Source organism: Lactuca serriola, chromosome 7, assembly GCF_051521515.1.
Source record: "Lactuca serriola cultivar US96UC23 chromosome 7, Lser_US96UC23_V15, whole genome shotgun sequence".
In the NCBI taxonomy this organism is placed as follows: domain Eukaryota; kingdom Viridiplantae; phylum Streptophyta; class Magnoliopsida; order Asterales; family Asteraceae; genus Lactuca; species Lactuca serriola.
The window spans coordinates 60,751,004-60,777,257 of record NC_136414.1 but is presented as its reverse complement, the minus strand read 5'-3'; positions in this window follow the sequence as shown (position 1 = coordinate 60,777,257).

Here is a 26,254-nt window from a genome sequence, read left to right as displayed (position 1 = left end):
CATCATAACACATACCATGCAACAAACAAATTGTCAGGCATACGGGGGTGCCCGACTTACTCCTACTGAGCATACCGGGGTGCTCAACCTACCCCTTATCAGACATACCGAGGTGTCTGACCTACCCCTTCCGGCTTATCTCAACCGGTTCTAGGGACTATTTCACCCCTACTACTGCACGATAACATAACACAACATAACATAATCATATTGTTAGGTATATCAGGGTGCCCGACCTACCCGTTTGGTCCTTTGACCAGATATGAGCACTATTCCCCCTACTACCACTATCACATAATATCATACCATACTAGCACATAAAACATAACAGATAGTGGAAAACCTAGGTAATTATCACAAAAACAATCAACTAACAACTCCTACTAGTGGATCGACATTGTGGTTGTAGACCCACCGCTACTGGAAGGTAACTCACCTCAATGTCATGAAGTGTCTGAATTGTCGTCGATGCCGGGATCAACTCCTCTTAGTTCCTCAACTCATAAACATATCAACCTTCCTTAGTTACCAAAATATATTCCTAAACCTAATCAAGGGTCAACTCAGGTGAATGGTCAAGGTCGATATCATAATCAAAGTCAACTTCTGGTTGACTTAACTCACCGAGTTGGTCCACTAACTCGTTGAGTTCCATAACTTAGAGATTATCAACTTCGCGATCCAACTTGTCGAGTTGCCCTCCAACTTGTAGAGTTTCTCCTTATGGCAGAATCGGGACTTTCCATATGAACTCATCGAGTCCTTCCTTGACTCGTTGAGTTCATCTTCATATCGGTTGGGACATTGCCTTGAACTCGTCGAGTCCTTTGATATTCAAGTCCATAATCACGTTTATGTTGTTGAGTCCCCTTCTAGACTCAACCAGATTCCTCAGAAACAGAAAAGGTTGGGGAACCAATACCCAGCGAGTCCCCTAAATTCCATGTCTTAACACTCAATTTCTGTTGAGAACATTGCATCCAAAAGGTATATCTAACCTCCTAGGGTCGATATAACATGTAAAGTCATGAAATTTACGTCCATGCATGGGTCTTCAAGCTCAAAAGACCCAAAAATGAAGTCTACAAGGTGCATGGGGCTCCCATTGCCATAAAGTTGGCACCTTTATGCCATGAGAACCCTTCAAGGTTCAAGATCTGAAGCCAACACTCTACATTACACTCTAAACCCGAAGGTGACTTAGAAATGCCCCAAAAATGACAAGATTCAAGCCCTAAAGAAGATCTAATAAATGGGAAGTCAAGGTTGAAGTTTTTTACCTCAAACAAGCTGGAAATGCAACCAAGACTATGGATCTACTGCCTTCTTCTTGAACCTCCAAGCCTTTCCTTCCTTCTCGAAGCTTCAAATCACAAATGGCACCAAAATAGCTCAAGAACACTCACAACTGATTAGAGTTTCGAGAATGGGGTCTGAAGGTGATGGAGGCTGGAGTGGAGGCCACTTAATGTGTTTAAATAGGGTCCAAACCCTCAAATTCAGGGTTTCATCCAGACAGGTCTTCTCTTCGAGTTGGGGATTCCAACTCGATGAGTTCGGCCTCCAACTCGTCGAGTCCCAGAGTAAAAATGCCAAAACTTAAATTAAAATACATACCGGGAACTGGGCATTACACTATAGATACTATGCCTAGTTGTAAGCTATGATATAATACTTAAGAGTTATGATGACCAATAGTCTAGGAAGAGATAATACGTAGCTGTTATAATGTCTGAATCCCTAGGATAACATAGTACCTAGAAGTTATGTTGGTCAAATATCGGGATATGCACTGTATTTAATCGTTCCTCAACCCAAATATCCAGATATCAACTTATCCATAATTAGGGCATATATATATATATATATATATATATATATATATATATATATATATATATATATATATATATATATAGCGCCTGGTTCCTGGTAAGTATTTAACTTATCATTTTTTTCTAATTTATAAAGTAACTCGACGAGTAGGCTGGAAGATATGAAACCCTAATCTTTGGGGTTTGCACCCTATTTAAACACCTTAACCCCAAGGTGTTGGCCTCATTTCTAGCCTCTAAGTCCCTAACCCTAAATCTCGAAACCCTAAAGCTATTGTGAGTGATTGTGAGCCATTCTGAGTGTTTTTAGTGTGTACTTGAAGCCATTGGATTAAGAGGAAGTAAAGGTTTATTCTGATATAAAGAAATGGATTTTGGTCGCATGGTTCGATGATCAGAATTTTGAGCTAGTGCTTGGGAGTTATGATAGATTGATAGGAGTATATAGAAACATAGTTTTCTTATGTATTTGCATTGTAAGAACAAGTTTTCCGCACATTATTAATAAAGTAATTTTTTGTGGTTTATCTTATTTACTTTATGATTACTTGCAATGACATTTATGGAAATTGGTGTTTATATTTCTATTAATAGCAATGTTGAAAATGGATTTGATTCTTCTCTCTTGTGGAAATGTCATGATTTACCAAGTGAGGAAGGATTCTCATCACCCAAGTTTCAATTTGACAGAAGCTTGGAATATTACAATTCGAATTATTTGATGTATGAGAATTTTTATCTTTGGAAAATTAAGACTAAATTCGTTGCTCACGTGTATATGTGAGTCATCTAAAGGACTAAAGGATCTAGTACATATTGATGTGAACTGGTCAGATCCACCACAAAGGACAATAAGTCTATTCGTCACGATTTACTGATAGTTCAGTAAATGTGTTTATGTTTACATGATTAAGTATAATTCTAATACCTTGAAAAGTTTCAAGGTTTAGCAGAACAAATAAGAAGAACCCATTGGGCAAAAAGATAAAAGTTTCTCTAATCTGAAAGGAAAGGAGAGTACTTTAGCATCATGTTTTATGATCATCCTAACGATTATGAAACCATGTCACAATTGATCCTCTAAGAACACCTTAGTGCATTTACATGACTGAAAAGAGGAATAAGATATTTTTGAAATGATTAAATCATGAAGACGAGTCATACTTTGTTCCAAAAACAAGTTTTAGAGTCATACTCTAGTTACTCCAAGTTATACCTTGAGTAACATGTTCTAAGTAGGTTTAATACACCTCATGAAATGTGGAGTAGTAATGTTTTCTTATTCTTTCACATTTGAAATTGGTAGTTGTGATGTTTTGGTTTAAACAAAGACCAACTAAGACTAATTATATGAAGTGTTTTCTTGATAATAACCCACACTAACTCTTGAATATTTGTTTGTCAAGGAATGATCCTTGACAAAAAATCTTATATGTCAAGAGGTCAGTGGGAGTCTTGTTGATTTTGAAAAGTTTCAGGAGACAATTGAGAATAAACCTTTTAGTAATTAGTAGCTCACAACCTAAGTTTGATAACATATCGTGTTGACACATTCTTGTTTCTGTGCCCATTCCAGTTAGGTTGACTATGCATATGAGTTCTATGAGTTATTATTTGACTGCATAAGGTCAAGCACCTTGATCAGTGAAAGTACATTGATTTGTATAGGTGAGCTACTCAATAACTTGGAAGCACTGGTAGACCCTTGTTCTACCTGATGGCAAGAATTAAGATTAAGCAAGTTCAGTCCATATGAGTTTGAATTTGTCACAAACCTTGTCTTATGATAGTGGTTGGAAATGACATATTCACATGGATAGGAACACATACACCATAAAATCTAAGTGGTAAGAGGTTTCTCTTTACTTCATGAAAATGATTGTGAGGAAACGCTTTCATTTGTTGATTTTATAGGATTGGTTAATATCATTAGAGTTAGTAGTTGTGACAATTGCGTTCTTAAATTTGAGTATGATTACGATGTCCCTTTTCATAGTTCGAATTGTGAGAAATGGCAAATAGTTTGAACATTAAGGACTTATTGCTATAAGTTCTGAAAGGGTTTAGACACACACATAAGATGTATAATGAAAGGTGTATGAGCTTGAAAAGTCTAGATAAAGACTTATCGAAGCACCACGTATCAGAAATCTGAATTTGGTAAGAAAGTAATAGGTATTGATTTCTAGAAGTCTAGTTGATTTTTGGATACACGTCAAAGCTAGTGGGAGCATAATTGTTATGCTGGTAAGAACATAATTGTTATGATAGTGGAAGCGTGATTATTATGTTAAGTGTTGCAAGTTAGCAATAGGAAACAAAGTTCTAAATTTGCAAAGTTGCAGAATTTGGAAATTATTTCGCCGTAGAAATATTTAAGGGAGAGGATACTTATACTTCATTTCAAATCAAAAAGTTTAACTTGAAATTTTAATGGAACTTAGTCATGAACGTATATGAATATTGTGTTGAAGTGATTCAACATAGGAAATTCTATATATGGAAATATTATAGCAAGAGACTGATCAAGTATCATGTCTTTATGTAAGACATTATGAATCGATTCCCATATGCTTCAAATATAGGATCAATTGCATATGCTGCAATATCCGCTTGTTTTGATTTTCCAAATTCCTATGGAATTAAGAGGGTAAAAGACTAGAACCAGATATTACTAAAGCTGTTAAATAATTGTCAAGGACAATCTGAGGTTTACCACAGATTCGTTGCTTGTGGACAGTTAGAAGTATAGTATAATTTTTTGAAGAACCATATTGACTTGTTCTGAGTAGAGGTAACTCTTTTTTAGAATTGATAGTCATATGGCAATATGGAAATGTTTCCATAATGGGAGTTGAATATTAAGATCTATGAGTAAGTTAGTAACTTTAATGCAAGAAGGATGTTCAAGGAATGCTCCTTGAATGTGAGACTTCATTTCAATGGAATTGTTTTTTCTAACAAATCTCCAATGGAATGTTTTGTAATATCATTGGCGAAGTCTCTATGACATTGGTGCCTAGACATTACAAAAGGATCATTGCATGTAAGTTTAGACTTTAATATATTCTAGTAGTGGCAAGAATTTCATATTCTTACACTTGAAATAAGGATTTTGGAATTGTGAAATGAGCGTAATTGGTAATGTATTCAATTGATATGTTTCACAAAGGAATGACCATAGATAAACATAGTTTGTGTGCTTGGAGCAAGGTATGGTTATTGCTTTAATTCAAGTATTAAGTTGATTACTCGAAACATTATAAAATGAATAAAGTCTAATGAATATGGTGATTAAATAATAAGTGTTTTATTTATATTCAAAAAATTTGACACCATAGTTAATTAGATTATTCTTGTGTTTCACTTCTTGTGTTTTACTTCCCGAATAACTAGGTTATTCAAACATCCACAATCGATCATACTTTTGGAAGTAAGTGGTGAATTAAGACTATCATGAATCTGACTGTAGATTGTCTAAGAGCATAGACATGGCAAATGTTTGTTGCAGTGTTCATGAGTACTCCTGAAATAGGAATTTGAGTGTTTGATAAACCCACACTTAGAGAATTACTTCACTGATTTTATCACGAGTAGTTCTGAGACGATAATATCTTATATTATTAAAACAAAGACATACGAGTTGTTGTTTATGAGTCGTTTGTGCATTGATAATGCGTAAATGCATCGGTAACTTGATGTTGTAGAACGTATTGTTGTGTGTGATTTGATGAGTAAATTGTGCAAGCATATGAGTCAAAGTTTATCCATTCCTTTTGCCCTAAATGGGATAAAAGTGATATTGTGGGCACCTTGATGATTTAATGATGACATCTAAAGCATTTGGCCAAGCTTGGACTGATTTGATTTGTTCAATTACTCAGTCGTCATAAATCGAAAATGGGAAACAACTCCTGGATAGAGATTGATTATAATCCATGTCTCATGTCCATACAATATCTTGTAGAATGGTGGTATATTTGATCACTTATCTTAAGGGCGTGACATTGATTAGATCAGAGTTCGATAGCGGCTTTTGAAAGCTACGATTGCAAGTCAAATTTTTAAGTCATACTTGCAATAATAGTTATTAGACTTATCCAAGTGGGAGACTGTTGGATTAGGTGTCTAAGCCCATAACTATAACTGGTATATACTTGATTTGATTGTAGCATGGTCCTTTTGGTTTGCCTTCACTCATGCAACTTAACAGGATGACTGGTGGAGAGAGAGTAGAATTTATTATTTGAAATCATAAATTGGTACTCAAAATGATTTTATTAATATATTATACGGTCAATATATTATTTGGAAATCATATTATTAATTAGTATTTAATCAAAAATTAATTTGATATTAATTTTGAGTTTAAAGGAACTGATTAATAATGGAGGAGCTGTTTTGCAAATCATTAATAGTTGTGAAACCGGGCTACTAGACTCCTTAGTTAGGAGTGGACGAAATCATATAGGTAGACCCTATAGATTTCGTCCAAGGCTTGCTAAATAAGAGTCCATGGGATGCTTAAGCCTTAAGCAGGAATTAGGGTTTCCTCCAGAAACCCGAGCATCCCACAGCTATATAAAGAGCCCCACCACATGGGATTTTCGGCTTATGCATAAGATACATAACCCTAGCTGAAATTCTTGTCTCTCCTCTCTCATCTTATTGTTTTGGGTGTTTGTGACTCCATTAGAGGTGCAACACTTGGGTCACTAAGCTTTCAAAAGTCAAGGATCATCAAGGTTGACTTGTTATTACTATATAACAAGTGAGGTAATCTTCTAACCCTATTTTTCTTGGTAAATTTTGAAATTTTATGCTAGTTTCTAGGGTTATTACTTTGGTCTTCTATTTACATGTTTAATAGTGAAAAGCTTATATCCAAAGCAATTAGGGTTGCATGATCACATAGGAATGTAGATATGCTCAAAACCCATCAAGTTTCGCCTCGCTGTACCCGTGGGTCGAAGGCACCAATGTCAGACCACTAGTTTTGGTTATCTTTAGTAGAAGGATGCCATAGGGACTATATATAGTCATGTAGGATAGAATGAGGACTCTTGATCTAGGAAATTTTACATGTTCCTTGTTTTGTTGTGGTTCTAGAGTAGGATCATTTATCTAGGTGTTTATCTCTTCTCTGAGTATATGCGGTTGTACATTCCTTGGATTATTGGTATTTAATATGTTGATATGTTGTAGTGATCTGTTAGATCTGTATCCTAGTATATTGGATGTTGCTATGTGGTAGTGATATGTTGATCTAAATGTTTACCTGTACTTGATGGTTATCATTTAGTGGATTGCCCTAGGGAATGTATGTGATCATGTAGGATAGTCTGAGAACTCTTGATCTAGTCTTTCTTGTATGTTCCTTGTTTGGTTGTGGCTCTAGAGTAGGATCATCTATTCGGGTGGCTATCTCACATTTGGTTACATATGATTAAACATTTCATGGAGGATAGTTGGTAGCGGGAGAGTGTGCGATGTGAGGACTAGTAGGCGGTAGTGAGCTGTATAATTGTTGTTTTCTTGTATTATGTGTCCGCTTGATCCTGATTGTTTATATGTCAACATATTGTAGTAATAGGTTGAGGTTGTCCTACTTTGTGTTGTAGGCCAAGATACCCGGTGCAGGTCGGTTGTAAGCCGAAGGAATAGAGGCTCAGGGGAGAAGTGGGGTTGAGGCGGTAGGCTAACAAACCCTGTTATTCCGACCTGGATAGACTGAAGGCCTGCAAAGCTGTCCATTCAGGCTGAAGGCCCAAAGAGCAGTCGTCATGTATGCTTGTATATTTATCATATGGGGGTATTTTGGGGGAAACTCGCTGATCTTTGTGCCTACCTAGTTGTTTATTGTTTTAGGTATCATCAGTCATCATGGAAAGGCAAATGAATGATTGTACACATTCATCAAAAACAATGAAGATTTCGCACTTTCATATAACTCTAATTTTTTATAAATATATTTGGAATAAATGGTTTTCTCCATAACGGATTTATAATTGGGAAGATTTACTTAAATAAAATGAAAATTTTTTGTTTTGAAAATGGGACGTTACATATGACATCCCAAGATTTTTTAAATTAATGAAAAACATTTCTTCGGAAATACTTTGACGAGACTAAATTCCGCTTTTATAAATAAACTTTGTTTTAAATAAGCATAAATAAAAAGTTTTAAAAAGAATGTAAAATTAGGGATGTCACAGTTGGTATCTGAGCATTAGTTGAAGCGAACTAGGAATTAAAGAATTTTTAGACTTATACTTAGAATGTTAAGAGATGATCGTGAGATGTGTGTCTATTATACTTTAGGTAGTATACCTGAATGGACACAAGCACTAGCTTACTTTAGGATAAGATGCCTAAATTACTATTATGTGCTCAATAAATTATAACATGCTTTAGGTTGCGTAATTTGTTGTTACTTGATTTGATGAAGAGTCTATTTCTGACCTAAAAATGGGAAATTTTATGTGTTTAGGTTTCTAAACATTTAATTACAATATTAGAACTGACATATAACATTTTAGAGTGATAATGAGGATTATGCATCTAAACCTTCCCTATCTTAATATTCTCGTCTCGGTACACTGAACGTCTTCTTTGGTGTATACATCGACATGGTGAGAAATCAAAGTGGAATAGGAAACGGTAACAGAAACCAACAACATGTGCCCAATGTGATCGAGCGTGCACCTACAATGGTACCAGTAGTTGAACCTGTCACGATGGTAGGAGTCCAAGCAATGAGTCAGGCTATGATGTCCAAACAAAAGGAGGAAATGAGACAAATGTAACATGATAATAGGGATGAAGTGATGAACCCACTGCACTTGTCATTCAATGTGAGCTGGAAGCAGAATAATCGAAGGAAGGAAATTATAGTCGGACTGTTAGCCAAGTTGACCCCCAAGTAGTTAGAAGGAACAATCCTGATGATAGGATTGAGAAAGAAGGATGTAAGTATAAAGATTTCATGGCTGCCAAAGTGAGAAGTCTATCTCGGAGCCCAACAATAATGGAGGTTATGGACTAGATCTTCGAGATAAAGATTGTATTTGACAGCTTCGACTGCAATAACCAACAGAGGACCATCTTAGCGGTCAGAAAACTGAATACTGGAGTGCTGAGCTTGTGGAAGTTGTTAGCTGACTCCATTCTTAAGGGAGAAGTTGGGAAGATGTCTTGGAAAAACTTCCTTAAGGAGTTAAAAATGTAATACTGCTCTGAGCAAGACCTTTCGGAGATCAACAATGAATTTCAGAACCTGAAGAAAAGAAGGCTAAGTCTCAACGAGTATGCTACAGTCTTTACCGAGAAGATGAATCTGGTTCCTTACTTAGTTCCTATCGATCTTTCCAAGGTTAATAAATTTTCTAGTGGACTACCAATGGATTTTTCTCCAACGGTGAAGCTAACAACAATTCTAAAAGCAACCATCTGGGCGGCTACGAATGCAGAGACCCAGATAAGGGAGAATGGTCTAGAAAAGGTTGAGGCAGGAGAGAAAAGGATGCTTGAAGAATCTTCAAGGTCTAAATAAGAAAGGAAGGATCTCGAAGTTTGACCCAAATGAAAAGAAGTCTAGGGTAGCGATGAATCTACTTGGTGTGAAAAGTGCACGAAGAATCACTTTGGAAGATGCGACGAAGATGTGACCTGCTACAAGTGCGAAAGGGCTGGTCGCTATTCCAAAGATTGTACGTTCAATGATAAGGTATGTTACGAATTTGGAGATAAGGGTAATATTTCAAGGAATTTCCCTAAGAAAAATAAAGCAACAAGGTTGAATTTGCCGCTAAGGCCAAAGGCAAGAGCATTGCAGATGATCCTTGATGAAGCAGATGACGATGCAAGAGATCAAGGATAAGAAGCTACCTACCCGAAGCTCAAGATATAAAGTAGTCATACATATAGTATTATGTGATGTAGCCTGATGAAAGAGGCATAATGTAGGATAAACTTGAATAACCATGTAAACATTTTCAAGAAGTAATATAATCCCTAATTATGTTACACTATCTGATGTATTAAATCATTGTATGACTTTCTTGAGTGGTGAAAACTACAAGACAATTCTTGGGAAGAGTATGAGTAGGTGTGAAAGGTAGCTGTGGCCTATGCTACTGGAAGCACATGACTCGCACTTGGATCAGGGAAAGTCATAAGGTTACACATGAAACTAATAATTGAAATCATTTTGTTCATTTCCATCATTGCCATTTGTTTCAATAATGACTAAGAAGATGAATGCTATTCTTAACTTAGTGGTCATATCAAATTGAGTCCAACTAATCTACGAAGTAAGTTCGATGTAGCGTCTGAATTTAGAGTGAAGGAAAATATAATTAACGCGATCAATAGAAGTATCGTGATCACCGTTAAAATTAAGCAACCTGTAGCTAGAAGTGCTACATGATAAAATGTGATTATACCACATTAGAACATAAAAAAGGTATCATCCATGTTAGAGTCTGACTCAAAGAGACATGAGTATAGCCATTGCATCATGTGATGGAAGATCATTAGAGCATGACAATTTGGTTTGTTACGGTAGTCGAAGTAAAGACCTTATCATAGGTTAAGTCAATTCTAGAAGGAGCATGAGTCTCCGATGAAGATCAACTTTAGAATGAAGAGCATGTCAAAGATTGAGAACCACCAATAGTCAAGAAGTCCAAGAGTAATTTGAAGTCACATAAGAGTTATGTCCATTATATAGGATGGAAAGGTAACATGCGGAGTCATTATACAAACCATGTTTTGCTGATGATTCTAGAACATAATCATCTTAGGGGTAGATAATTGTAAGGATCGCAGATTCAAGCTAGACAAATAAGCAATAAAATGAATTTTGTATAGAAGATTTTTAGGGTAAATAATCTTAACTAAAGTTGTAGTATATGTAACAAGAATTATGTACATATAAAGAATGCAGAAACCTGTCTTCATATGAAGAAGTTATGATTCTTCGAAGTTTCGAGATTAAATAGGCATGGCTCTGCGTATTGTAAAAAGTGAATTTTAGATAGGTTTCCTTTTAGCCTAATTAATCTAAACGAAAGTCGTAATAATCATAAAACCGAGAGCGTGCATATAGAGATTGTCTAAATCTGACTTCTTATGAGGAAGTTATGATTTTTCAAAGTTTCAGCACAGCTGTATTAGCACAGAAATCGAATTTTAGATCGGTCGATTTTTAGCTTAAACAATCTAAACGAGAGTTGAAGATCTTGTCAATACCTATCCATCGATATAAAGACAGTCGAGAACGGATATCGTATGAAAAAGCTATGAATTATATACGGACTTTAGTAGGCTAAGATTACTAAAAATAAATAATAAAAATAAGGTGAAGTTAGCCGACGGGGTCTAAATAACAGTTGTATATCTTGTTGATAGGTATCCATGGATATAAAATATGTCAAAAATGGAGCTTGTATGAAGAAGATACAGATTTTTGAAGTTTCATAAAAATTCGAGCGCATGCGCCCGCGCCGACAAGGTGCGCGACGCGCTTCTGACGGCCCACCCACTGGATTACATGTGTCACACATCTGTAGGAGCCATGTCACCCTTCCGATATTATATGTGGTGCGCGTAGACAGCATGTGTGGCACTCCATACCTTTTTCAGCTATAAAAGGTTGTCGATGTTTAGTTCATTTCTCACTCAAATCTCAGCTAAATCCTTTGAAATTTCTTCTTAACTCTAGTCCCTTTACTCTCTAGTTTCCGACTACTTTAGCGAGGCCTTAGAGCGTTTGACAGATAGAGCTTTCGGATGGAGTTTGTGCCTGCATAATTCCTAGTTTTCATCAGAAAGCTCTGTAAGTTTAGCTACACTTATTTTATTCAAGTGTAACTTTTAATTATAGTCATACTCATTATTGTGAACCAATAATTAAGATTTATCAGTGATTCTAAGTCATTCTACTGATTGATCTATTTATAGGGATGATGTCTAGGCTAGATTTAGAAAGAGGTGTTTAAAGTGGGATTTCCAAACAATTTTTTCTATATACCAAAAAGACCCTACCTCCGATATGATCCTATGTGGTTGATCCTTACTTGATAGATCTTAATGTATACTTTGGGATTAGTAAGGAATATAGAATGTGATTAGTCACCAAGAATATAAGACTAAGACTTAGTAATATGAACCTAGGTCTCATTGAAGAAAAAGCTAAGTACTGAAGCGAAGCGCGGCCCGACTTTTCAGTCATCCAATTTAACAAGTGAGTGCATAGTTACTTTCATCTTACACATAGATATGAAGTATTTAGAAAATTAAATGCTATATGTGCTTATGTGCAAATATGTTATGTGATAGATGAAATATTATACAGATAAATTTTATATGACTTATGTCGTATATGTATTTTCATGAATATTATACATTGGGCAATAATGGCTAATGAGAAGATTAAGGAGAGTTAAAATGCCATAGTATGATGTGAAATGAAGCTAATAAGAAGCTATAGTACGATGAATGATGAAAATGACAATAGGATGTCACGATTTTTAATAGTGCGAGTGTACTAACAAGGTAGAAATGGTACTAGTGTACTAACGATGTAGGAATGGTACTAGTGTACCAATGATGTAGTTACCAACAGAGTATAGGTGATGACCAGCAAACTATTTGATTACAGTCTTGTGGAACACAAGCGATTTTATAAATTGTAGGTGATGAACTTTGTGCCCATTTGATGTACTCTACCCTACTGACACGTATTACCGATAAATTCATGTAACAATACTATCAGCAATGATGATTAAGATGATCCTTAGGACAGATCCTTAGTAATGAAAATAGAAAGAAACCCGCTGACATGTATTGCATAGAAATCCCTATAAAAATATTGTCAGCAACGATGACTATGACGACCCTTAGGATAGATCTTTAGGGAAGAATAAACAAGAAAATAGGGATGGGTAATTGGGTTGATTGTTTGATAATGAAACATATTAATTATATTATTGTGGGTTGAAAACCCTATGGACTAACCAGGTTTCCCAACCTGACCCACTCAACTTCTTTTTATCACAGGTAGCAGTACATAGGTACGTGAGCGATGAGAGATTCGAGACGATGTAGACTAATAGTATAAGATACTGTAAGGCTTGTTTGTGCCTATGTTTTGTATCAGTTGTGACATCCCAAGCTTTTGTAAATCAATGAAAAATATTTTTTCGAAAAATACTTTTAAGGGACCAAATTCCGCATTCATAAATAAACTCTATTTTTAAATAAGCATAAATATAAACTTTTAAATGACCATAAAATGAGGGATGTAATAGATCAGATGACAAGTGAAGTTTAGCCTTGTATGATTGTAATTTTCATGGTGATAATAAAATCCACTCTCTATCTCTCTCGATTTCTCTCTCTCTCTCCCTCTCTCTCTCTCTCTGGCGTTCGCTAGTGGATGTTGGTCTGATTAGACCGAACCACTTTAAATATTGTTTTCGTTTTTTGTTTTCTGTTTTCTGTAGTTTTATTATGTGAGTGTTACCAAAGTCATTTATCGTTTTATCTAAAGTTGCTTAACTTGTTTTGTTGCATGCCCAACATATAGTTCTATCATATTGAGAAAAAGGGGGAAGAATGTACTCTATAATCTCAAGGTGTTGGAATCTGAGTCATCACCAACTTCCATGGCATCCAAAACCTCCTATGAATTCTTAAACATATTTAATAATGTTCCTCCGGTTCGCAACAACTATAACTGCTCCAGCACAACCAATCTAATCCTTAATCTTAACTACTACCTCTTCATGTGTAGCTATCAATAAATCGAATTTGTGTAGCAAAACAATGGTGGAGAGGTCGGTGATTCCAGCTCCGAAGATGACTACTTCTTCCTTTCAGATTTCAGGTCTGACGATTGTTAGAGATGCAAGTTTGATTCATTTAGTGTTTTGGAGGAAGAAGGAGATGAGCAAAAAGACGCCAATACAAGGCGGGGGTGTTATTGTTTTAAAAAAAACATTTTTTTTTAAATAATTTTGTTTAAAGAAAATTTAAAATATATTAAGAAGAGTATAAAAGTCTTTTTATATGGATGAGAGACAAAACACGATAAAAATTGAAACCCCATGGACCTTCCATAAGACCGAAAAAGTTAGGGAGTGAACTTGATATTCTAAAAAACCACATGGACTATTTATGAACATTTGCATATATTATACTGAAGGGTTGTTGTGGGCCAAACTCAAAAATGAAAATGAAAATATAAATTTGGAATGGACTATGTTAAATCTCATTACGGGAAGCGAAAACTTTCAAAGTGATTTAATTTTGTTCCTTCACAACTTAGCCCCTTTGCATCTCCAACTCTTACTCTTTCTATTTATCATTTTTAACTTACAATGAATTTTGTCATTCCAACTCCCAACTCTAATGTTTTACTATTTCCTTTTTGCCTCACCGTCTCCTACTTTCCAATTTGTAAAATGTTTCAATCTAACATGACATAACATATTTACAACGTCTAAACCTTAACCTGAAACCCAACAGGAAATCGACACAAAAATAAGCGAGTTTACATTACATGACGTAATAATTATACTAGTCGGTTTAGGGTCAAGCTTTCTCAACCCGTTTAATATCTTGAGACAACACGAACCCAACACAACATTACACGTATGTTAGGTCAAAGTTCTTAAGTTTCACCTGGTTACCCTTTTCTGAACATCTTATATTTCATGACACGTTTAGATATCCTAAAGAATCCCTTGTCTTTTTGTGGTTCTTATTCGAAGCTCACACTATCGCCATCTCTTTTAATGTTGTGAAACTTCTTTCGTACGTTTACCGTTGTGAATTCTCAAAACCACACTCTCCAGCAAAAAGTTTGTTTATTCTCCTACAATGGTTCCTTCCATGCCATCAATGGGCTAGACGTATGAATATATGTCAAAATACATATGTTGTTATTATGTTTTAGAGACATATTTCTTTATTTACACCAACAATGATTCATTAACACCAACCACAAACTTACCAATCACCGCTTTCATTTATTCATGAATGGACTGACGTCAATCGTTCAAAGGACATATGCATGCTAACACACAACGATCTGTAATTCAAGGTTGGAGGAGCGTTAGCACATGTCAATCAGGTTAAACCTAATACGATACCTTTCTAGATAATGCATGAAATAACATTGTGGTCCGACGACCACCCTATTTTATCCTACTCCTTGAAGCCTTAGACAAATGGAGAAGGACTCATTTACGCCCCAATATTGAAACATCTTAAGAAACGGGTGCTCCTAATGATTCGAAAGGTTATAAAAATAATGATGACCTTTGACGTATCTCACTTTGATGTATATGACTCTAATGGCCCGCATATAGATACATACGAAGATGACCCGTCGCATCCAGACTAACGTTAGAACTGAAGAACGCCAAGCAACTATTTTATGTTTAATATTGTTTAATTATTGTGTTTTTTTTACGCTGTCAGTCTTATGTCATGCTTTATCATGTGTATCATTAGTTATGTCAAGTTGCATTATTTTATTTAAAAAAATGTGGTTGTCTTTATATTAATATCATATTGTAGTTTCTATAATTACTCTTAATTCTTCAAGATATAGTAGAAGTTGTCTTGTAGCCCATATGCGTTTATCTAATTCTCATAAATGTTAATTTAATCAATTTCCCATATGTTTATTATTCATTACACAAATGGTTTATTTAACGAATATATAGGTGAACATAGTGACAATTCTATTACGGCACATAATTATGGATCAAAATACAAAATTCAAAACCTTTGAGAGTATCCTTGGGTTATCAATCAAAGAAAAATTTTATTTTGGAAAATGTTCACGGTTATAAATAATAATATTGTATTTTAATTCCGCAATAAATATGAATAAAAAAAAATGAACTAATATGTTTAATAATATATGACATGTTCGGAATAAGGCTTTTGGATCGTCACACGTTTTTGAAGTTGGACTTAAGACCGATGTCGAACCAAGCCTATCTATGCATCTCTAACTCTGTGGGTAGCTGTAAATTTCATGTACCAACAATTTTGGTAGCTCATTATGTGTATAAATAACAAAATAATGAGTAATATATATATATATATATATATATATATATATATATATATATATATATATATATATTATTGTGGATATATTTCCATTATACATGATATTTTTGGGTTAAAAGTCATTTAGTTATTTGTTTTTTGAAGCAAAAATCCATAAAGTCTGCGAATCACTTCTACAACCTTCAGCAATACAAGAGGTGGACAAATCGGTTGCAGATTGTAATAAGAAACGTCATTGTTTTTTCTAATATCTGTATGCTTCTGCAGATATTAAAAAATTAAAACAAACTGATTTTATAATTCGAAACTAGTTTTTTAATATCGAAAATTTAATAATGTATGACATTTCGGCAAGAATTTATGATATTTCAGCAAAAAATAATGATATTTTAACAAAAAAAATATTTCAGCATAAAATAATGATATTTCATCAACAAATTATTATTATTCAATATAAAAAAAATCAACAAGATTAAACAAGAAAAAAAAATGAAAAAAAAAATATGAAATAAGATTTCAGCAATATATAATCAATATTTTAGCAAGAAAAAGAAGAAGATGATGTTAGAAGAGGTAGGAAGAGGCAAAACAAGTGTTGCGTCAAGAAGAACACTTGCATAAGTTTTTTAATCCGAATACTTCTGAAAAACAAACATCTACGAGATGAAAAGTATTACACATGTACTACGCCGCACAACAATTTGAGGTCCGAAAAGGTTTTTTTCCAAAAAACAAACAGCACATTACTCTCTATTTGTTTTTAACTTGATTTGCTTATACAACTGAAGGTAACATAGCTAAACAAAAATATCTTAAGGTAAATATTTTCATGTTTTTTTAAAGAAATGAAATATCGTTCTAGTTTTTTTTCTACAATCTTCCTATATTTAAGATTATAACATTTATCGTATTTGATACAATTAATAAACTTTTATTGTATTTATTATCATCTAAAAATAATAAAAGAATGGATAAAAGACAAAAGGTATAATTTTCCTTCTTTTTAATAAATCATTATACAAGGTAACCAATGTGACCTCCTAAATTATGAAAGATATATTGTTTACACCATTTCAATTTCATTAATTATTTACTTAACTTTGTCATTATCTTTTTGTTTTGTCTTTTGACTTTGACCACACGGTGGGTTCAAAATTGGGGTACGTGGTGGATGCTAGTGATTTGTGAATTTCTTAGTTTGTTTTTTTATTAGCATGTCGTATGAAAGTTACCGCTAAAAGTCACTTATTTCATATTTGCTAAATATTATAGTATTTATTTAGAGTATATTATAAATTTGGTCCCTATATTCTACTCAATGAAATATTTTGCTTTTTTATCATTTGTAGGTTTAGTGAGGTATGTACATATCGCATATGGAAATGAAAATCCGTTTAAAAAGCTAAATGTTATTTCATAGAATACAAATCTAAAGGTAATGGAAATAATCAATAGATTTATCTACATGTATTCTAGAATCTAGGTTTTACTAACCTCTGAATTGTTTGATAGTGATCTTGTACGCACCAGCTGTTGCAAGGATGAAGGATCCAACATAGCACTCATTTAATTGAACTAAGCCCACAACACAAAAAGCAAAATGAAGAAACCAGAAACTATGGTTTGTAAGAAAATCACCAACCCTTAGGAGATAGGTTGTGAATTCGGTTATGGAGAGAGAGAGAGAGAAGTAGGGTTTGGACGATTTTAGGTGAGGGAGCAATAACTCTACATTTGAGGGAGATTGAGTTGGAGACTCAGGCCAGGGAGGAGGTCGAGTCTCTGGGAGGCCATTTTAGAGGTTATTTCACCAAAAGAAGCTTTGGGTGTGTTGCATGTGTACCAAGATTCAACCTTTACGTGATTATCATGCTTGGGAAGGTCAGATCTATAGATTAGAGAAGCAGATCTGACCTTAGAAGGTAATTTGAGTATGAACATGGAAGCAACTCTCCGAGTTCATAAGTGGACTCGACGAGTCGAGTCGGGGTTGCCCCGCGATTCGTGACAGGAGGAACCCGTTGAGTGGAGGGATGACTCGACGTGCCATGAGAGGCTAGAAGGATTCAGAGGACCCACATGGACTCACCGAGTCGCCCATGTGCATTCGACGAGTCGGGTCAAATTTTGACCATTGACTTTCGTTGACCTTAGGGTTCTGGTCAAGATTGATTCAAGAGAGTTCACGGAGGGGTAGAATGGCCTTCTACCCAATATTTAGAGAGGAGACTATGAGAGAGTATTGATCAGGGATGTTATTTGAATGATAGGAGGAGGCTAGGTCGGGACGTTGAGCACGAGAGTTTATCCGACTTCATCGAGGTGAGTCTTCTCACTATACTGTACCTGGAAGGGTACCTATGTGTGATCGGAAGGTCTTGTATGCTATGAGATGTATGTGCTATATGTTGTTATGTGATATGTATGAGTTATGTATGTTATGTATGATAAGGACCGGAAGGTCAAGATGGTATGGACCGGAAGGTCAAGATGACATGGACCGGAAGGTCAGGAGGTTACGGACAGGATGGTCGATACAGGTAGGACCGGAAGGTCTACCGGGATTCGGGACGGAAGTCTCCTAAGACACTTGGATCGGAAGATCCTACAGAGTTATGGCCTGGAAAGGCGTATGTGTTGTATGTGGTATTTTGGGGAACTCACTAAGCATTTATGCTTACAGTTGCTGTGTTATGTGTTTCAGGTACTAGCGAGGATTGCGGGAAGGTGCCGGCATGATCCAGACACACTCATAGTGATTATGTTTTGAGATTATGGGATTTGTTTGTTATGATGACATTGGATAAAATTTGTTTTGGATATTGTTTTTGATAAGTAAAAATATGATTACAATGAAAAATTGTTTTGAAAATTTACATTGTTACAAGTTGGTATTAGAGCCTTGGTTTGAGGGATTCGGGTGCATCTTCGGGTGTATCTGAACTCAAACTGAGGAATTGAGAAAGTTTTTCATAAAATAAACATTTTTTCTATGAGAGTAAAAGATTTTGAGAAAGGAAGAACGGAGTAGTGTGTACGATCAGCCAGCGCCCGAACGGAGATTTCTACCCTTACATGATGTGTTATGAGATATTATGCGATATGCTATGCATGATAGAGTAGGCTAGGTACTCATATTAGGACTAGAGTGGCCTGATTTGTGAGACTAGGAAGATTTTTACTGCTATGAGATGCTTGAGAACGAGTAGGTAGAAGTGAGGAGCTATGATAGGTTTACCGAGGGGTGGCCTATGCTAGCGAGATGTAGAGCACTTGTGATCTGGGATCCAAGGAGGAGGACTTCGGGTGAATACTAATGCGGTGTGGACGGTAGTATAGGGCCCGTACTGCTGAAGACACTGGAGCAGTGGGCACTCCAAGTAAGAATCCTTAGGGTAGGGAACAAGTAGGGTTGAGTTATCGAGTGCGGGTAAGCCCGAGCGAGTCTGTGATATTATTATGTTGTATTTCAGAGACATCATCGTTGGGACACGCCACAGACCTGAGACGATCGGCGTGAGTGACGAGGACCTTCGTCAGATGATCCACGATAAGGTGGCAGCGGCGATTCGAGCCGAGATTCCGGAGATGTTTGGGTCTATCAAGACCACATTGATTGAGACTTTTGATGAGCGATACGCAGCGGTGACTGAGGTTGCGGTTGCTGCAGCTACTGCAGTTGTGGCTGCTGCAAGGCCTCAGGGAGGTGACTCGTTGTTGTTTCGAGAGTTCAGCAATACGAAGCCACCGGAGTTTGACAGGACGCAGGATCCGATCGCTGCGAAGAAATATATTTATGATATTAAGGGATGCTTCTACACGTGTTCATGTCCGGAGCATCTGAGGGTATGGTTCGCACTGAACCAGCTTCGCTTGGGAGCGAAGGACTGGTGGAAGTTCGTGACGACGAGCTTCACTCTTGCAGAGATTTCAGAGGTGACTTGGGAGAGGTTCACCACCATGTTCAAAGACAAGTATGTTCCCCCGGTGGAGCGGGAACGGCTGGCTCAGGAGTTCTTGTCCCTCAAGTAGGGCACTGATTCTGTTACTGTGGTTACCATGAAGTTTCATGAGAGGGCGATGTTCTGCCCTGAGCAGGTGTCTACCGAGCAGGCATGCATGAGTCGGTATTTGGGCATTTTGAGGAGGGATATTCGGGAGTTCGTTTCGAACTCGACTTACCGGACATTTGCTGAGCTCTAGGAAAATGCCCGGAAGAGGGAGATTGAGTTGGAGACTCAGGCCAGGGAGGAGGCTGAGTCTCAGGGAGGCCATTTTAGAGGTTATTTCACCAAAAGAAGCTTTGGGTGTGTTGCATATGTACAAAGATTCAACCTTTACGTGATTATCATGCTTGGGAAGGTCAGATCTATAGATTAGAGAAGCAGATATGACCTTAGAAGGTAATTTGAGTATGAACATGGAAGCAACTCGCCGAGTTCATAAGTGGACTCGACGAGTTGAGTCGGGGTTGCCCCGCGATTCGTGACATTAGGAACCCGTCGAGTGGAGGGATGACTTGACGTGCCATGAGAGGCTAGAAGGATTCAGAGGACCCACAAGGACTCGCCAAGTCGCCCATGTGCACTCGACGAGTCGGTTCAAAGTTTGACCGTTGACTTTCGTTGACCTTAGGGTTCTGGTCAAGATTGATTCAAGAGAGTTCAGGGAGGGGTAGAATGGCCTTTTACCCAATCTTTAGAGATGAGGAGGAGGCTAGGTCGGGACGTTGAGCACTAGAGTTTATCCGACTTCATTGAGGTGAGTCTTCTCACTATACTGTACCTGGAAGGGTACCTATGTGTGACCGGAAGGTCTTGTATGCTATAAGATGTATGTGCTATATGTTGTTATGTGATATGTATGTGTTATGTATGTTATGTATGATAAGGACCGGAAGGTCAAGATGGTATGGACCGGAAGGTCAAGATGACATGGACCGAAAGGTCAGGAGGTTACGGACCGGAAGGTCGATATAGGTAGGACCGGAAGGTCTACCGGGATTCTGGATAGATATCCCCTGAGACACTTGGATCGGAAGATCCTACAGAGTTATGGTCTGGAAAGGCGTATGTGTTGTATGTGGTATTTTGGGGAACTCACTAAGCATATGCTTACAGTTGTTGTGTTATGTGTTTTAGGTACTAGCAAGGATCGCGGGAAGGCGCCGACATGATCCGTACACACTCATAGAGATTATTTTTTGAGATTCTGGGATTTGTTTGTTATGATGACATTGGATACAGTTTGTTTTGGATATTGTTTTTGATGATTAAAAATATGATTTAAAAATGAAAAATTATTTTGAAAATTTACGTTGTTACATAAACTCCTCTCTTCCAAAGATGACAAAGATTTCAATTCTCTCTATTATTTGAAATTGGAAGGATTTAATTTCTCTCTCTATCATTTGGAAGTCTGTAGGATTTCAGGAATTGATCACTCTCTATAACTTCGAAATTTTTAGGATTTCAGGAACAAGTTACACTAATACACTGTCTTATACATACTTGTTTATGACTATATAGTTTAAAACAAACCTAACGTATCCATTTAAACATATTAGGACGATGCCTACACGAAAGGAACCATGAATCCGTCCACCGCCAACTCCCCAAGGCAACCGAAGGAGTGCTCCAGAAGTAACTCAAACATCGGTAGAAACTCCAAACAGTGGAGGAGCTCCAAGCGCAACAAATTCAAACCCACCATTTCAAATGGATCCTGATCTAATGTAGACCCAGCTTGCGCAAGAGATTGCTACAGCCCTAGCCGCATATGAGGCTGCCATAAATGACAACTTTGGGAATAGTAGAACGATGGCGGCACTCAACTCAATAATCAAAACAACTCTAGAACTAGTTCATACAAAGAATTCATGGGTTGTAAACCCCAATCCTTCTATGCATGGAAGGAGTTGTTGGTCTATCCCACTGGATAGAAAAGATGGCGGCAATATTTCACATTAGTTCTTGCCCCAATGACCGTCGGGTCAAATACGCTACCAGCACACTGATGGACTCCGCCTTAGCTTGGTGGAATAACCTTGACAAGTCCATGCGAATCAATGAAGCCTATGCCATGGACTGGGAACCTATGAAACAGATGATGATCAAGGAGTACATCCCACGACAGAAAGTCCATGCTCTGGAACAAGAATTTGTGAATCTGACCATGCAAGGATTAGAGGTAGCTTCCTACACCTCCTGATTCAATGATCTTGCTAAACTTTTCTCGGGAATAGTGACACCGGAAGACAAAAAGATGGAGATATACACTTGGGGACTAGCATCACCAGTCCAAGATCAAGTTACTGCATGTAGAACCTCCACTTTCGATAGTACCAAAAAATTGGCCTACTAATTAATTGAAGAATGTATCCGTCGAGGTACTATGGTCCCATCAAAGGAAAAGAACCAAGTTGGGAGTACAAAGAGGAAGTTCCATGCAAATCCAAAAGGGAACTTCAAGCATTGCAAGCCTAATCCAAAACATGTAACTGTGTATACTACAACCACAAACACTCTTACTCCAGGAAAGCCCTACTATGGAACTCTACCTTACTACACTAAGTGCAACTACCATCATGTTTGAAACTGCATGACCTGCAACAGCTACAACTTACGGAGTTATCCCGCTAAGTTTTGCAGAAAGGCCCCGAACAATACAACCCAACTACTGCTGCGGGAGGAATCCGAAACTGGTTTGAATGCGACCAACCATGGCATTTCAAGAAAGATTGCTAAGATGAAGAATTGGGGTAGTAAAGAAAGGGCATCCATGATAGGTGTGGGAGATGCATGCCAGGAACCAACTATGGTTACTGCAACGTTTCCTATCAACAATATGTATGCCCACGAGGTGGATATGCAAGACAAGGGTAAGGAAATCAAAGACATACCACAAGTGTGGGACTACCCGGACGTATTTATAGAAGATCTACCTATAGTACCTCCAGTTAGATAGTTTCAATTTCGAATCGACCTAATCCCGGGAGCAGCACCAGTGTCACGAATGTATGGATCCATCGGAAATGAAAGAACTATCCCGTAAATTTCAAGAACTTTTCGACTAATGCTTTATCCGACCACGCTTATCTCCATGGGGAGCGCCGGTATTGTTTGTCAAAAAAAGGATGGATAGTTCAGGAGGTGCATTAACTATCGAGAGTTGAACAATCTTACCGTCAAAAACCGATATCAACTCCCAAGGATCGATGAACTATACGACTAGCTATAAGGATCCTGCTACTACTCAAAGATCGATCTAAGATCCGGCCACCATCAACTCAGAGTTCAAGAAGCAGATATTCCAAAGATGGAATTCCAAACTAGATAGGGTCACTATGAGTATCTAGTTATGCCATCTGGACTGACCAACGCACCATCCGTATTCATGGACCTTATGAATCGGGTGTAAATTCGTGATCGTCTTCATCGACGACATATTGATATATTCACGAACCAAGGAAGAACATGGTCAACACTTGCGTTTAATTTTGGAACTGCTAAGATAAGAGAAACTTTATGCAAAGTTTTCTAAATGTGAGTTTCGGATTAACAAAGTGCATTTCCTCGGACATGTGATCAGCAGTAAAGGCATTCATGTCAATATCGCAAATATTTAAGTGATTAAGAATTGGAAAGCACCAACAACACCAAATGAAGTACGCCTATTCTTAGGGCTTGCGGGCTACTATCGGAGATTCATCGAGAACTTCTACAATATAGCTAAATCCATCACAACCCTAACCCAGGATAACAAAAAGTTCACTTGGGAAGATAGCCACGAGTCTGCCTTCTAGATATTGAAGCAGTTGTTGTGAAGTGCACCAATTTTTTCTCTTCTAGAGGGAACAAAACACTTTATAGTATTTTGTGATGCCTCACACCAAAGGTTATGATGCAGACTAATGCAGAGAAATAAAGACATTCCATACGCATCCTGACAGCTGAAGCCAAACGAGACAAACTGCACTACCCATGACTTAGATTTGGGAGTTGCAGTGTTTTCCTTGATGATTTAAAGGCACTACCTATATGGAACAAAGTGTGTCATTTTCACTAACCACAAAAGCCTTCAACACATCTTTGATAAGAAGGAGATCAATATAAGACAACGAAGACGGGTCGAATTTCTAAACAATTACGAATGCAAAATTTGTTATCATCCTCGTAAAGCAAATGTCGTGGAAGATGATTTAAGAAGGAAAGAGAGAGAAAAGCCTCTTCGTGTAAAGGCTCTAACCCTAACCATCTACTCGAACCTCACCACCCAAATTCATGACGCTCAGCTAGAAGCACTCAAACCAGAGAATATCATAGAAGAAAACTTGTGAGGCTTGGAAAAATAGTTCGACCTCAAGGAAGACGGGACATGATATTTCATGAATAGAATTTTGACCCCAAAGTTTGGTGAAGTCAGGAGTTTAGTTTTAAATGATGCTCATAAATTGAAATAAGCATTACATCTAAGATCAGATAAGATGTATTTTGATCTCAAAAAGCTTTACAGGTGGCCCAATATGAAGGAAGATATTGCCACCTATGTCGGTAAATGCTTGACTTGCTCCAAGGTTAAATCAGAGTACCAAACGTCGTTTGCTCTGTTACAACAACCAATGATCCCAAAATGGAAGTGGGAACAAATAACCATGGACTTCATAACAAAGTTTCCAAAGACATCAAACGGTTATGACACCATTTGGGTAGTGGTTAACCGTTTAACCAAGTCCACCCACTTCTTAGCCATCAAAGAAACTGACAAGATGGAGAAACTCACCTGGACCTATCTCAAAGAGATAGTCAGACTGCACGGTGTGCCAATATCTATCATCTCGGACCGAGATAGTAGGTTTACTTCCACATTTTGGCAATCACTGCAAAGGTCCCTAGGAACCAAACTTGATATTAGTACAACATACCATCCTCAAACGGATGGCCAGAGCGAAACAACAATACAAACTTTGGAAAATATGTTTCGAGCTTGTGTGATAGACTGTAGTAATGCATGGGACACTCACTTATAGTTGGTTGAATTCTCATACAACAATAGCTATCACACTAGCATCAAGGTTGCTCCATTCGAGGCCTTATACGAGCGCATATCTCATTCTCCGATATGTTGGGCAGAAGTTGGAGATACTCAACTAACTAAAAATCGTGTTGAATACACTCTACTTACTGGTCCCGAGATCATTCATGAAACAACAGAGATGATCGTTTAAATAAAGAACGTTTAAAAGTTGCACGTAGTCGACATAAGAGCTATGCTGACATCAGACACAAACCATTGGAATTCAAAGTAAGAGACCGTGTCATGCTAAAGGTTTCTCTATGAAAGGGTGCCATCAGATTTGAAAAAAGAGGTAAATTAAACGCCGTTACATCAGACCTTTTGAAATCCGTGCAAGGGTTGGTCCGGTAGCTTACAAGCTCAAATTACCTTAAGAGCTCAGCAAAGTGCATGATACCTTCCATGTGTGTAATCTCAAAAAGTGTATATCTGATGCGAACCTCATCATTCCACTCAAGGAGATCCAGGTCAAAACTAAGCTTCATTTCGTAGAGGAACCGGTGGATATCATGATTAAAGCTATAAAAAGTATCAAGCAAAGCCACATACCTACAGTAAAAGTCCGATGGAACTCTCGTAGAGGGTTGGAGTTTACTTGGGAACATGAGGATCAAATGAAACAAAAGTATCTATAATTGTTCAGCGGTCCTCCTTCCACTAGTGGAATTACATAATGATAGCACAAACTAGCCTATAACTTAATAATTTCAGGAAGAAATTTCCTTAACGATGAGGTAATGTGACATCCCGGAATTTAGGTCATAAACTTCGAACGACGAAATTACAATAAATCTCTTTGTAATTTAACTCATTAAGTTTTAGTGCATCTAACGTAAAATAAATGGGTTCATTTCAAATATTATAAGATATCAAATGATACTTTACTTCCAAATGTGTAAATTGCCAAATGAATCAAACAGCTCAAACTACAATATTGGTTAATGCGTCTGAAAAACTGAAAATCTGTATTAAGCAGTTAAGAGAAAAGAAAACATTAAAACCTTATATAGCACACATTCCCATGTTTCCGAAAATATAAAGAATGTCCAAAACGGAGTTTGTATGCAAAATATACAACAGTTTTAAGAAAACAAACAATAAAACACTTATTTTCTATAATCGCGTAAAACTAAATCAATCCGTTGAGGCACTTGCACACCTCCGATAGAAATTCCGATAGCATTTTCGACTTAGGCCATGGACTAATATCTAGTTTCATACTCAAAATATTTTTAGCAAAAATGTTTGCAAAT